Genomic DNA, 16,740 nt, shown 5'->3' on the forward strand with positions numbered 1-16,740 from the left:
CAATATTTAAAATCATTGCAAAACGAGAGCTCTAGGCTTGCAGAAGCACGAATTACCATAATGAAAAGTAATTAATTGCATCCTAAATTGAAAATTCTCAACAGTAAGGCTCGATGAGAGCAGCAGCTATCCTCTAAGGCCTCTTTCACACGATAGGAGACGTACAACTTGAACACTGAACAGAGTTCACGTTTTTTGGTCGAAGTACATTGAGTCCAATCGTGTCTTTCACATGGTGATCCCGAGTCAGGAACCTCCTTTTGTCACGTCTTTTTCCCTCGAGACAAGCAGAAACCTGATTTGATCGAGATACTAGTGGACATATCGCCGCTTTCACATGGTGATTCTACGTCTCTCCAGTCATCACTTTTTCTCAAAATCTATCTTTCTTGAAAATAAAGATAGAAAGATTCTGATTTTGGATTTGGATTCAGCGACCCCAAATTCAGTTCCTATTTCGCATAGATCGATTCAGATTACCACAATGTTTATAATAGATTTTTCTGATTGTTGCAAAGAAATATTTACTGGTATTTTGGAGTTATATTCAACTATTTGAACCTGATATACTAGATTGTTGAATGACAATTGAAATTCAGTGAAGCTTACTTGTCCTTTTCCTCGTATTTTATTGGGTGATGAGTGGAGATGATTTATGGGTTCATATTTGGATTCATCTTTTCAAAGTTTAATTTCCTTTTGAACTTTTAAAAATTAATAATGTTCATGTTTAAACTTTTTAGGTGTTTGAAAACTTCTTAAAACCTTTGCCTGTCTCTTCGTGAGGCAGGAGTATTGTTATCTTTGTACGTTTACTATATAATCATATGATAATGGAAAGCTGTATTAAGAACAGCTATAACTCCCTTGTTTTTGGGTATTTTTGAAAAGGGGACTTACGCTTTTTAGAATTTGGGGTCACTGAATCCAAATCCGAAATCAGAAATCTTCTATCTATATTTTTAAGGAAGTTAGACTTTGAGAAAAAGTGATGAGTCATACTTTGAGCAAACGTCGGCGTAATTGTTAGATCCGTCGGCTTATTTGTGAGATCCCCATGTGAAAGCACAGGAGAGCTGCGAAATATGAAATATGATCTTCCGTAATATGATCTTCAGGAGCTAGGATTCTGCCGTGTGAAAGAGGCCTAATAGAAATGGTATATAAAAAAAATTATTCAGAATCTATACCTATTGAAATAGTTAGGCCAGTTTCACACGGCAGAATCTTGGCTCCTGAAGATCATATTAGGGAAGATAATATTTCAAATTTCGCAGCTCTCCTGTGCTTTCACATGGAGATCTTACAATTAAGCCGACGGATCTTACAATTAAGCTGACGGTTGATCAAAGTATGACTCATCACTTTTTCTCAAAGTCTAACTTCCTTGAAAGTATAGATAGAAGATTTCTGATTCCGGATTTAAATTCAGCGACCCCAAATTCTTTGTGATGTAAGTCCCATTTTCAAAAATACCCGAAAACAAGGGAGTTATAGCTGTTTTTAATATAGCTTTCCATTATCATATAATTATATAGTAAACGTACTAAGATAATAATACTCCTACCTCACAAAGGTTTCAAGAAGTTTTTAAACACCTGAAAAGTTTTAATATAAACATTTTCAATTTTTTAAAGATGAATCCAAATATGAAATCAGAAATCATCTCCACTCATCACCCAAAAAAATACGAGGAAAAGGAATATTGTACAGTAAACTTCACTGAATTTCAATTGTCATTCATCAATCCAATCTATCAGGTTCAAATCGTTGAATATCACTTTAAATTCTCAGTAATGACTATTTATTTGCAACAATCAGAAAAATCTATCATGAACATACAGTATAAACATTGTGCTGATCTGAATCGATCTATGGTAATAATAGGGAGAATAAAAAATGGAATTGGATAGGAATTGAAAGAATAAAAAATGTCATTCCATTCCAAGTAAAACGAAACTGATGTCTGTGTTACTGTTAGAACTGCTGAGTTGATAATGCATACTGAAAAAGTAAAGTCAAGTAAACAACTGACAGTGTCAACTTGAGAAGTGAGTGAGCAAGCACAGTGTTGTCATTATGCGGAAAGCATAACTATTGTACCAATCATCCTAAATTTATCATCGTACTGTATTTCGTGAAGCCATGTTTTGTTAAAGCCAGTTACTCAGAGAGCGATTTTTTGGTGTTCGATGTTTTGCCGTCCTTATGAATTCCGTAGAATCAAACATAATGTTATTTAAGAAGTTGTGCTGAACCTGGTAGAATTCATAGGAACGGTAAAAAAACAATTTTACGAAAATCAATGTACATGTAGCTGGATTTAGAAGATCAATACGATAATGTGTTCTATCACAATTTAATGATTATCACAGAAATGTTCAAGTGAAAAAGTTGGGCGCAAACCTACTGCCATGGGGAGACAAATAAGTTTATGGAACGCTTGATAGCTTGAATAGTGATCTGGATATCTGTTACACGTTTTTAGTTTAAGACATAATATGTCTTAGAATAATTTTTTATCTGTTTTGTCAATCGGCAGGAAAACGTTGGTTTTTCAAAGTTATCTAAGGCTAGTTACATACACATCGATTTTTGGTCGTACGATATTTTACCGTCCTTATAAATTCTATTAGATTGAACAGATGATTTCAAACATATGATGTTTGCCAAGTTCCGTTTAATCTGATAGAATTCATAGTGACGGTAAAATATCGTACGACCAAAAATCGATGTGTATGTAACTAGCCTTACTCCCATATTTTTGGGTATTTTCAGAAATCAAGATAAATAACCCACCAAATTTCCAATCAGCAGGAAAACGTTGGTTTTCCAAAGTTATCTTTCTCCCACCAAAGTTATCCCACCAAATTTCCTACACGGATACAGTGTAGGCTACATACATGCAGTATAGTACAGTACCTGTTCGTTTTTACAGTAAAATTATATGATAATAGAAAGCTCTATTAAACAGCTATAACTTCTTTGTTTTCAGATATTTTCGAGAACGGGACTAATGCTTAGTAGAATTTGGGGTCGCTGAATCCAAATCCGAAATCATTCTATCTTTCTATCTTTATTTTCAAGAATAATAGATTTTGAGAAAAAGTAATGATCGGAGAGGCATATAGGATCCTCATGTGAAAGCGGCGATTTGTCCGCTAGTATCTCGATCAAAACAGGTTTCTGCTTGCCTTGAGGGGAAAAGACGGTAACAAAAGACGCTTCCTGGCTCGGGATCACCATGTGAAAGACACGATTGGACTCAATGTACTTTGACAAAAAACGTGAACACTGTTCAGTGTTCAAGTTGCACGTCTCCTATCGTGTGAAAGAGGCCTTATGGTGATAGCATTTTTCAAAATGATCTCAGTCGAATAACCAACAAATTTGCTTTATTTGTATCTGAAAAAATATGGAAATCAAAATGCGACTAGGCCTATTTTGGCAGTATAGGCCTACAGTAGTACCTCGCACCAAAATTAAAGCCTATAGCCTCTTAGAGGCGATATAAATATTATTTGAATAGAATGTTCTGAATAAGGGATTCATAACTCAAACCAAACAAACTATTGCAGCTATCAAGGAATAAAATGGAAGTTATTCAAAGTCAAGACGTTCATCATTCTAAGTATAATGTGATCCAAGAATTTTGAGTGCTAGCAAGCGCTGACGAAGAATTTGTTTTGTTATTAGAAGGAATGCTCGGGTGCGGTAGCTTGCGGAGTTGATGACATTGTAAACGCTCAGCTCAAAATCTAAGACACGTCTTGGCGCCCTTTGGCATCTCTTCATTCGGCTTACATCTCATTTTCTCCTCTTTGTCAGCAGCTGTGGCGCTTCCTCGTTAAATTACCTGAAGAGCAAGTGGCGCCACTTTGTCACTGAGAGAGCAGCGCCTCACAGAATGCATTGTCTCTGAGAATGTGCGCGTCATGAATGAGAAAGTACATCAGCGTAGTGGAAGCGCAAGACATCTCACTAGCTTGCAGCAAACTTGAGAAAACTTATACTTATTTAAATACCTATTAGAAATTAGATTGTTCTATTCTATCCTCATAAAGCCAGCGACACACCTGACATGCAGCGTTCTATTCTCACTCCGGTCATACAGGCCGACCACAAATAATATTAGGCAACAGATTTTATTGCGACAAGCCTCATCCGTTCGTCATATGACCTGTTCCACCAACAACCCTCCACAGAAATCGGACATGAGTCAGATCGGAACAATGCATGTCAAGTGTGTCCCTGCCTTAACTCAGTCAAATTACACTGTGTAATAATGCTGAAATACGTCACATCTTCTACCAAAATATAACTATATAAATATATGATGGGAAGTACAGTATTCACGGTTTACGGACGCTACACGCATGATATAGTTTCTAGGTGTTTTTCCCGCCTCTGGGACTTCCTGCAACTACAGCTAACGCAGTATTTTCGTCTTACTAATCCACTAAGAGGGATTTCTATTTATTTGAAACAGAAACTATGTCAGTGGAATCATTACCTAAGGTCGTGAACATTGAATTGAATTGCCAAAAATCACAAATACATATTTTTACAAGAGTATACAATACAAATGAAAAATAGATTGTAACTTGAGTGTAACAAGCTAATTGTAAATAATATCAATGTAATATTTGGCACTGCCAACATAAGATTCCTTGTGTGTTGGCAGTGAGTTGCAGTTAACTGATTATGCTTCAATTCAGGTCCAGTACGAAATGATATACAATTGAATTCAATGATGCTAAAGAAGATATTATACCTATTATAAAAAATCACAAAGGCTCCGAAAAAACCCTCGAGAATACTACATACTATATGACAAAGTTAAAATCAAATTAATCATTTCTCATTAAGAAAATGCTAATAGTATTACCAAGAAATGCTTTATTACAGTATTTCAAATGAATCCTGAATAATACTATCAATTTTATATTTGTTTATTGGCATCATTTCTTGAATATTAATAATATTAATTTGTTGATAAATTTCCATTATTTCAAATCAGTTAATCTAAATTTCAATTCCTTACTTGGAACCGTTACTATAAGTTATCTTTCAGTTTATTCAGCTTGTCAATCAAACTTGATTGTAATATATCACCTATGGAAGAACCTGACCCCCCTATCACCCTCATGGATCACAGAAAATTCTGGATTTATGTGAGCGAAGGTGGACGTATTCCTCCTGTGGTGATCCTCTCAACAAAAGTAAACTCAGTAAACTCAACAAAAACCTACCTATTCCGGAGCAAAAAGAGATGGATCATTACAATACATAAATAAATACATAAAATACATACATACAGAAATTGCTCGCTCAATATAATAGGATACTTTTGATTAAATCACGTGTGATTTGTTTATCTAAAAAATCGCTTGGAATTTTATTCATAATATAGCTACAATAATATGTGGATTGATGCCTGCATATGGTTAGCTAGATGAGTTCTGTGTTGAATCTATTGTTAGGACGTGTATTATGGGGTGAAATGTGTGTCGCAAAATTGGATTTATTTTTAGTGAAATGGAGTAGGCCAATTATGTTTTTCATATAATTCTGTCTTATAAATTCAAGTACCTTAAATTCAAGAAAAATTTCCCCACTAGGATAGAGTCGAGGCCTTCCCAATGCTGCTCTTATAATATGTTCATGTAGGATGAATTTTTCTTTTTTTTTTTTTTTGTTAACATAAAAGTGAAGTTAAACCCAAGGTACCTTCGTCTTCTTACAAGCATAATGCATTAAGTCAAAAAAGGACAAAATGAGGTTTTTGCACTAAGTGATACATTTTTCGATGCTGTTTCGACTGGTGAAAAGCACTAAGCTCTGATGTTGATATTCCCAGAGATACAGGTGATTCAAAAAAGCATCAAGTCAGGTTGTGTTGTTTTATTTCAGGAGAAAATCACTAAGAGGACTTAGTTATTTCATTCAAACTCACTACACATTCTTGATCAAGAGAAACGCATTAAATCGACTTGGTGCGTTTCACCAGTAACACAAATCTTATTATATAACACAGATAATTAGAGTGAGCATGCAAACTTTCAAAATCGCTTTTCTCAAAACTATCATGTTTGACCTGGTGCCTTCAGCTTGTAATCTGACGCGTGTATTCTAGGTACATTTGTTGAACCTGTTGTAGAAGTGCAGCATCGATCAGCTGTTCCGACTTGATTGATGGCGATTCGCTTTTCACTTCGAATATCGGGGACCGAGCTTCGCTCTGGTGTACAAAAGCATAAAAAATTTATTACGAAAGAAGAAATTATAATAACATTCATACATGAAATTTTCTATCTGATCACAGTAAATTGAGATTAATTCCCACAGGAATGCAGAAATTTCCCTCACAAAGGCCCGGTTGCACAAAAGTTGAATTTTAATACTGATTAATTTCACGTGAATCAAATCAAAGAAGACCATTTCAGGAAATTTTTTACTTTTCAATTATCAGTTCAACAGTTTTTTCACACACTTTAACTTATTAACACTGTTATTTCACATTTTATTTACACTGTACTTACACACTTTAATCAAATTCCCCTCTCACACTTTATTTACACTGTTCTTTTACACTTCATGTAAACTGTTGTTTTGTAGGATTGAAGTTCTTTTTGTTATCGCTTGTATAGGCTACATTTTCGTTTCAAGTTTTATCTCTCGGAAAAGAGAATACAAAAACTTTTGGAGTCTTGTTATAATTCCCGCGACAATTGGGTACACAACAACAGATTCCCATGATTTAAAACCCCAAATTTACCATTACTTTTCACAAACTATTATTAAAAAAATGATAAATGAACCATATTCATTGAGATGGAAGAACGTGAAAATCGAATTCGTAATTGGATTTTTGTTGGTTACCATAACAGATGTGATAACAAGCATCAGTGCTCTTATTTCGCTTGCCTATCGCCAGTAGATCATCGATCTACATGTGATGACGTCATAGTTTATCATAGCTTCAGTTGTGGGGCCTGAAGTAATAGTAGGTATTGGTCCCACACACATGAACTCGCTCACTCACTTCCATCACCAACAGACGACGAAATAATTATTATCAGCTGTTTTCCTAAGGATGAATAATAATTATCCTTTTAATGTCCTTCAGCGAGTTTTCCCAGGGATGAGACCTAGTGTAATCGAATCTTTATATTATAAACCTACTATGTTCTGAATTTCGTGAGAATCGTTAGAGCCGTTTTCGAAATCCGGAGGAATACAAACATATAAATATCTAAACATCTAAACATCTAAACATCTAAACATCTAAACATCTGAACATCTGAACATCTAAACATCTAAACATCTAAACATCTAAACATCTAAACATCTAAACATCTAAACATCTAAACATCTAAACATCTAAACATCTAAACATCTAAACATATAAACATCTAAACATCTAAACATCTAAACATCTAAACATATAAACATAATAAACAATATAAAGAAGTTGCTCGTTTAATAGTACAGGATAAGTGATTGAAGTGTGACTGAATATGATAAGCATGACCGATGATAAGCACTAGATACAGTTGAGGAGTGGAAAGTTGATCTCTATTTGTACGGTGCGGGGGCGGGTGGAGATACTAATGTATTCCTAATTATTATAAAACTATGGAATGCTGGCTGGTTAAGTTGAATAGCTGGATAAAAATCTACATGATCAGAATTTGATGTTGTTGCAACGTATAGTAGGTTATGATGCAGTGGAAGGGATAAATCGACCCACTGATCTACAATCCAGTCCACGAATGTAGAAAATTGATTTCGAATTAAGTTCGATTGTAGTAGGAATTCAGGAATTCATCACTCTGTTTATGAATCAAGCAATATTACACACAAGGTTCATATTATTCAAGTGTCAAGTTGTATTGTATTTATGGAGAATGAATCTCTCATTATACTTTTCTTAGCCTATTACTCTTCAGTACTCTGGCTCTGGCTCTTTTCTTCAATAATGCTCCTTTACCTGAAATTGATTATTATTTCTTTCAATTACAAAATAATATCCAACGTTTCTCAGAATTTATTAATTGATTTATTTATTAGTTGATTACACCTATAACTAGTAGTTCTGTGAACAGTAGACCTCGCGCTCAGTAAGTTACATTGACCTGTTGTTATGTTTTCTCAAAAATTGATAAATAATTTATCAATTTAAAGTTTCTAGAGAAAATCCTAAATAAACATAGAGCATTCTGTCCTATCGTACCGTGACGTGTCTTCCTGGAATGTGAGTGTGAGCGCTGTTATCAGGTCTGGCTGCAACTGTCTACAACGTTGATGGAAAGATACATTTTCAAGATGTTCGATGTTTTTGAACGGGTAGTATTATAGTCAACTGTCTACAACTAACGTTGATGGAAAGATACATTTTCAAGATGTTCGATGTTTTTGAACGGGTAGTATTATAGTCCACTAAACAGCTGATTTCTGATGAATTATTCTATAGTCTGATTGTTACTCTAATATTTTCGTATGAAGGAGGCTCCTTTTTCCTTTTATATTATCCTTGAAATACAAAATTTCCAAAAACCTTGTATATACGTCGACGCGCAATAAATTTAAAAAGGAACATACCTGTCAAATTTCATGAAAATCTATTACCGCGTTTCGCCGTGAATGCTCAACATAAAAACATATAAACATTTAAACATTAAGAGAAATGCCAAACCGTCGACTTGAATCTTAGACCTCACTTCGCTCGGTCAACTAGAATATAATACTATTTATAAAGCAGTAAAAACATCTATGAAAAAATAATCTTATCGTATTACTGTTATAATAAACTTGGGCGATTTAACTTTATTTGTGGATAACCTTTAATAATTGAATCCACTTCTCGACCCGGAATAACTTGGGTGTGAGAGCCAACCCAAGGAATTCTGCCGAGCTCATCAACAAGAGGTATGAATATAAATCTGAATGAAAACTTCTTTCGGTTATCAGTTTTGCGTTATAATTTAATTGTCTGGCCGTGCTTTATTGGGGATGAATCTTTGCTGGTAGGGTAATTGCCTATTCTTAATTGACTAGTTTCGTGGAAAGTGTGGAGAGAAAAAGAAAGAGTTTGTGAGAGAGAAAGACAGAGTGCTTCAGATAAAAAGAGTGAGAGTTCGTGAATGAATGGGTGAGGAAGTGAAAGAGCAGAAGTTTTAGTCTCAGCAAGGTGGTATAGTTCGAGAGCAGAAAAGTGTGAGAATTGAGACGGAATAGAGAATGAGAAATAGAAGAGAGAAATAAGAGGGAGGAAGTTGTGGAGAGTTTGAAAGAGAAAATTCTCGTGGAAATCAGGAAAGCAGGACAGGAATAGGACGACCCATATTGAGAGATGATAGAAAGAGAGAATAAAGTTTAACAGAGAATTTCCAGGAGAGAAAAGAGTTGAGGGCAAGTTGATAAGGCGGAGAGTAAAGTAGTGTAGGAAGGAAGGCAATTTCATTACATTACGCCCCTGGAAAGTTGCTCGTGAGAGCTACCGGACTCACTTTTAAATGTCCAATCAAAAAGTTTCTCATAGAATTAAAATGTTCTGGAAGTTGACTTGCCCGCATAACTTTCCACCGATTCATGGAGCGCTCTAGCTTCCCTATCTGCTCAAGCAAATGGCCAACATAGAAGCTATACTGCTTGCGGCCAAAATCTAGGGAGTATTAACAACTTGTTTCCACTTATAATTCAGATGCTTGTTAATTATCAATGAATAGTCCAGTTTCTAGATGGTAGAAAAATCGCAAACTTCTAGGCTACAGTATATAATTAGATTCAAACTGATGTAATTCCATCAGGAGTTCAGGAGATATGAATACGAAACCAAAATAACTGCTATAACTCCACGACTGATGAACTTAACGTTCACTGAAGATGAGTTCAACCTTGCCAAATAAGAGTTGTTCAACATCGACCACAGCTGATTTTATAAAAATGTGAATCTATATCTATATTCTATATCTATATCTATCTATATATTATATAAAAGCGAAATGGCACTCACTCACTGACTGACTGACTGACTGACTGACTGACTCACTCACTCACTCACTCACTCACTCACTCATTCACTCACTCGCAGAACTAAAAATCTACCGGACCAAAAACGTTCAAATTTGGTAGGTATGTTCAGTTGGCCCTTTAGAGGCGCACTAAGAAATCTTTTAGCGATATTCTAACTCTAAGGGTGGTTTTGAAGGGTTTAAAGTTCGTCTTTTAGCATGTATATTCTTCTTATTCCAATATCTTAAAATTATAATTGGAATGTCCATACCATTTATGTTAATATAGAACTATAATCTAGAGAGAGTACCTCTTCGAAACAGTTGTTCTGGTAACTAAATTAAAAATTTTGTCAGGTTGGCATTAAGTTGAGTTGACTTTGTTAGGTTGGCACCAAGTTGAAGATTGGAATGCATTTATCCAGGACCTCCTAAATACCAATTTATCCAGTACCTCCTAAATACCTATTTAGGAGGTCCTGATTTATTGCGGAAAAATTGATTGGGCACTGCTACTTCAATCAGAGCTATTCCTGGGAATATTATATTACTAGCCGTCAGGCTCGTTTCGCTCGCCATATCCGATTAGCCAGACGTTTAGTCTGGACCCCCGACTGGATCGTCCTAACATATGATAAAAATATGACATAACATTTCAAATTTGGTAGGTGTGTTCAGTTGGCCCTTTAGAGGCGCAATAAGAATGAATTTGGAAAAATTTCCAAAGATAACTTACGCCCAAAATCTGCGTATTTTAGCGTTTTCTCAGCTTTATCGAGAATAAATAAACAGAAAATGTTCAATTTTACTACAGAAGCTCAGCTGGGGTGCAATAATGTTGTGTTAGAAGGAATTTGAAATAACGCCAAAGATACGCCCAAAATTAGCGTTTCCTCAGCTTTTCTGCGTTACCTCTCCTTTTTCAATAATTGATGGAAATATATTAAAAAAAATTCAGTACACAGGTTTAGCTGAGGTGGAAGAATTTTGTTCGCCAAAGATACGCCGATATAGTAACAGGTGTTTTTCGAGATCAAATTGACATACGTTCAAATTCGGTACAGAGGTTCCGCTGAGGTCTACATGCAGGCGAGCGAAGCGAGCCCGCTGATCTCATATTTGGACGATTCAGTCGGGGGTCCAGGGGGCGGAGCCTTCTGGCTAGACGGATATGGCGAGCGAAGCGAGCCTGACGGCTATTTTATTAATATTTTCATAATACCCTCGACGAATTGGCAACGTTTCTATGGGCATTAGGGGGTGAAGGGGGGACTAATCTGTTCCAATTTCCATTGGACTATTTTCGTACAGTTGACTATAATAGAGTACTAATAAGTATTGTAATCTTTCACACTCTATAATAGATTGAGGTGAGATGAATCAGTCTCAAAAAATTAAAATACTGAATGCTTCATGTACTTTAATGAAAATTCAAGAAATTCATAAGTTAGTATTCAGACGTGATGATTCATGAATTCCTATCCCATACATATTCAAGCCTATTCTTTCCTTCATTTTATCATATATATATATATATATATAATATATATATATATAGATATAGATAATAGATGGATAAATATAGAAATATTTTATCATATATAAGACAATAGATTTAGGAACTGTAGAGTAAGCACTTTGTACTACTATTTAAACCTCTGTAAGATTATTTCTCGTGTCATTCCGTTACCAATAGTCATGCTGCCATTATGTACGTGTTTTATTTGTTAAATAAATCTTTTTAAAAAGTGAGTTGCGCGTTCGTTTATCTTATCTGGCGCCCGATGCACAGGGACTACAGAAGTTTTTTCGGTAAAAGTTCAATTAACTTTTTCGCGACCTACGTTCTCGAGTGCCGAAAAACGTGAGTTTCAACTCTTTATCTGTGGTTCTACAACCCTACACGGACAACTCAACTCCAACTACACGCTGGCAAGCAGACAAGACATCACTTGATACGACGCTTGCAGAACTTTCCGCAGCCCATCGTCGGACGAGGAGGAAGACCCGGATGAGGACTCTACTGCAGTAAGTCCTTCCGTCAACGCAGAGATCATCCATCAAGAAACAAGGTTAGAAACTCTTTCTAATATTACCATGGCAACTAGCAAGCCCTTACCACATGAACTTCTTAAGTGCTGTCACGTGGTATTTTGGCACCACAAAATATTTTTGAAATAAACTATTGAGCTTCAATGGAATTATAAAATTGAAAGGAAAGATAGCCTAGTCAAAGTACCACTCAAGTGAAATCGAATGTTATTAGTGATAAAGAGTAATCATATTATCTAAAGCGATAAGAAAAATATGCATAATTGTAATTCAACAATAATGAGAATCCATTGGCAGAATTAAAAATTATAAAGCGGCTTATTTATTATTGGCAGATCATAAAAAATAAAAGTTTGCATGTACATTTGAGGTTAGAATTGTTTGTTTATGTTTTAAAATGAATCAATCGATCTAGGATGAATCGATAGTTATTTGAATCAACACCTAACGAATCAGCTGATTGTTCGATCAACCAGAATAAGTTGAATTATAAAGTTTACTCACAAAATATTGTAACGTTCGAAATCCGAATAGATAAATAAAAATTCCTATTTGAAGAAATTTATAGGTCTAAGTGAAATAATAGGCTAATATCGCCAAAGATGATAATGTTAAAGATTAGATAATATCAGGCATCATGGCTAAATTGTACAACAGCCGAATAGAAATGAAAATAATTTTTGCTACCTACATAATATTACATAAAATATTGAAAAGTTGAGGTTAGGCGTAAAACATCTACTGATCGGCGACCTAATGATCGACCGAGTCGCATAACGTGGCTAATTATTGTAATATGAGAAACAACCTATAATCTGTAAAAAATTACTTTGCATGTAAAAAACGTATTAAAAAACCCAGACAAAAATAATTAAATGTATTAAGGAAGTAGGAGGTTCCTAGGCGCATGAATACTATAATAATTTGCATGCACCAATCAAATGGTAGCAATTGATAGGCGGCAATAGTGAGCCGATTCAAATATATTTCTACAAATGATAAGAATTTATGAGTTATTGTTGTACAGTTTATGTTTTGGATATGGCCCGAAGGCAAATAAATTATTAAAGATGTAACATAAGTAATAATTTAATAGTTTGGTACGGTCTATTTGAGCCATGAATGGCGGAGGAAAAGATTATTTAAATTTTATGTAAATTTGGAAATCGGAAATGAAAATTGTAAATTAGAAAATAGAACTTCGACACTTGCCTGCCAACGACCACCATGAGATGTCACCAAAAATTATAGAGCGCAATATCTTACTGTACCTTTTTAATAACTTAAAGTTAAATCGAATTATTAATTTTTCATAAGACTTTGTGATGCTATAGTAAAGCAAAAGTCATTTAAATATTTTTAATCCCTTGGAAGAGACGACTTCGGCCACCAGTAATCCAGGACTACCAGGAGTTTGGATCGCCATCAGCAACTTATAGAAAATCCAGCACGTGAGTGAATAATATTTGAAATAGTGATAGGGCGCCCTCAGTGCTTTGAATGAAATAAGAAATAAAAGCTAGCTCGTCGAAAAGGTTTTAAAAATTAAGAAATTAATAAAAATACTTGCACAAGTTTTAAAATGGTATAAGAAATATTTTATTGAATAGTAACGATTCAATTCATATATCAAAAGATACACAAATTAAAAGGAATACTAAGTTCTAAGCAAATAATACAAATGTTCACATGATCATTGTTTCTATAAGGTAATTTGTGATAATATAATGTAGCTCTGGTTCATTAGATAAATTGATCTATCTATTTCTGTCAGGTGCCGAGTCTTGCACCCTGAGATATATATATATATATATTATATATATATATATTTATTTATTTATTTATTTATTTATTTATTTATTATTTATTTATTAGAAACCGTAGGAATTAATATATATTTGATTATTGATTTGTCAATTTATCATGTTCTGATTTGGGAAGTTAATTTATATATGAAATAGGATTATCCAAATCAACAAGCAACAGCATGCAGATAAATGCATATGATCAATGAAATGAAAGCACATGGTAAAGTTTCGTGCTATAGAACTAGAAAATAGTATCAATCTGTGATATTTTATTTGATTTCGTTTCTTGTTTCATCATATATTTTTGTTGCTCTATATATTTTTCTTTGACCTAAATTTTGAGATTATTTGTTTAATATATGTATCAAATTTTTCATGGTGTACCATTCATTTTATTCCTCAATACCATAGGATATAAATTATATCTATATATATATCTATATATATATATATATATAATATATATATATATATATATATATATATATATATTTTTTTTTTTTTTTTTTTTTTTCATAAATTATCAGTATTATATTATTGCGAAAGCTCCTGTCTGAGCCTATTAAGATTTTAGTGAGATTATATCCTAGAAAACCACGACCAGATTTTATAGTTATTAAGCTAACTCTCATGCTCTACCGATTGACGCCAAGCAAGAGGCTAAGCGTTATTCCACCAAAAGTAACGTGACAACATTTAAACATTTAAACATTTAAACATTTAAACATTTAAACATTTAAACATTTAAACATTTAAACATTTAAACATTTAAACATTTAAACATTTAAACATTTAAACATTAAACATTTAAACATTTAACATTTAAACATTTAAACATTTAAACATTTAAACATTTAAACATTTAAACATTTAAACATTTAACATTTAAACATTTAAACATTTAAACATTTAAACATTTAAACATTAAACATTTAAACATTTAAACATTTAAACATTTAAACATTTGAACATTTAAACATTTAAACATTTAAACATTTAAACATTAAACATTTAAACATTTAAACATTAAAACATTTAAACATTTAAACATTTAAACATTTAAACATTTAAACATTTAAACATTTAAACATTTAAACATTTAAACATTTGAACATTAAGAGAAATGCCAAACCGACGACTTGAATCTTAGACCTCACTTCGCTCGGTCAATAATATTGATATTGAACTGTTAGTGCATTCAAATATTGAATAGCAGCTACAGTTGCTATTAAATGAGACTTTTTGATAAAATTTTGCATAGAAAACTATCTAATACACCTTTTACTGTTTACAATCAACTGGACGGTTAAATCAGAGTTTTCATCAACTTTAAGATAATTATGCAACTCTTTGTAGAAAATCTTCACAATAACTTAAGAGATAATTTTCCTTCAAGTTTTTGAATTAAAGGAGGCAATACTTCTCTAGCCTTCTTTGTACAGGACTTTTTTCACTGTGACTGCAGACTGCAAGAATTTGAATCCTGGAGATCCTGACCTGCAAGTCTTTGTAAAATCAATCCACTAATATTAATATTGGATGATCCATCGAATGCTTACCACAACAGTTAGCCGAATAAAGTCCAAGATTTGCAAAGTCTTGTGAAATCAAAGATGCCAATTTCACCACTCGAATTCACTGCATCAACAAAAGTGATGATTTTACTTTTTCAATCTTGCATTCTGTGGAAGAAATCATTTTTATCATTTCATCGAATTAAATTTGAAATGGAATGAAATCATCCACAACTCCTTATCCTTAATGATTACTGAGTAACAATATTTCAAAAATAATACCTTGATGGAGCTATAAAACTTTTTTACTTCAGTCATTTTCTCCCTCAGGAATATTGTTCCCTCATCGCAGTTTCTCTCGAAGAGAAAGAGTTCCTCTTCAGTTCCTATAGTCAAATTCATTTTAAACTGTCAGCATGCCCTGGAAATAACATCAATGCTCCCCATCCATCCTGATAATAGTTATTTATGTATTAAGAGTGTAAAACGCGACTTTATAGCTCGAGTCAAAACAGTTACTACGTGACGCGTAGCAGAGTGTGGTAATTTTGACGAGAGCGATAAAGAAGCTTTCCACTTGAATTACATACAAAATTTTTTTCCACAACTGCAGTATTGAATTCCAATACAATAAACAGTTTTTTTTAAATAATTTATCCAACTTTTTTGATAAATCAATGTGATAATAATAGAATGATACAATTTAATTAGTCTATCTAATCATAATGATTTATTATCCGAATAAAATAAAACAATTAGTATCATCTGCAAAAGAAATTGGTAGGATCGTGATTTGAACCTGGAACCTTCAGCGTGAGAGGCAATGCTCTACGAGACTTTGACACTATGACTGTTGAAAGTGGAGCGAAAAAGTAGGGACATGAACTTATTGGAATTGCATTTTTCTAAAATGTAGCCTACTGCACATGCGCTGCGGTTAGCCAGCGTAAAGAACAGCTGGCGAGCTTAAAGTAGATTATCGCTCACTCCTCACAAAACAACTGTTTTATGATGATTTTTCAGTTTGTAAAGAAGAACTTTAAAGAACTTTGTAAGGCCAGTTGTTTCACATGGCAGAGTCCTCGCTCCTGGAAGATCATATTACTGAAGATCATATTTCATATTAATTAGCAGCTCTCCTGTGCTTTCACATGGGGATCTTACGAATAAGCTGACAGATCTAACAACTACGCCAACGTTTGCTCAAAGTATGGCTCATCACTTTTTCTCAAAGTCTAACTTCCTTAAAAATATAGATAGAAGATTTATGATTTCGCATTTGGATTCAGTGACCCCAAATTCTTTAAAGCGTATGTCCCATTTTCAAAAATACCCAAAAACAAGGGAGTT

This window comes from Nilaparvata lugens, chromosome 1, assembly GCF_014356525.2.
Source record: "Nilaparvata lugens isolate BPH chromosome 1, ASM1435652v1, whole genome shotgun sequence".
In the NCBI taxonomy this organism is placed as follows: Eukaryota; Metazoa; Arthropoda; class Insecta; order Hemiptera; family Delphacidae; genus Nilaparvata; species Nilaparvata lugens.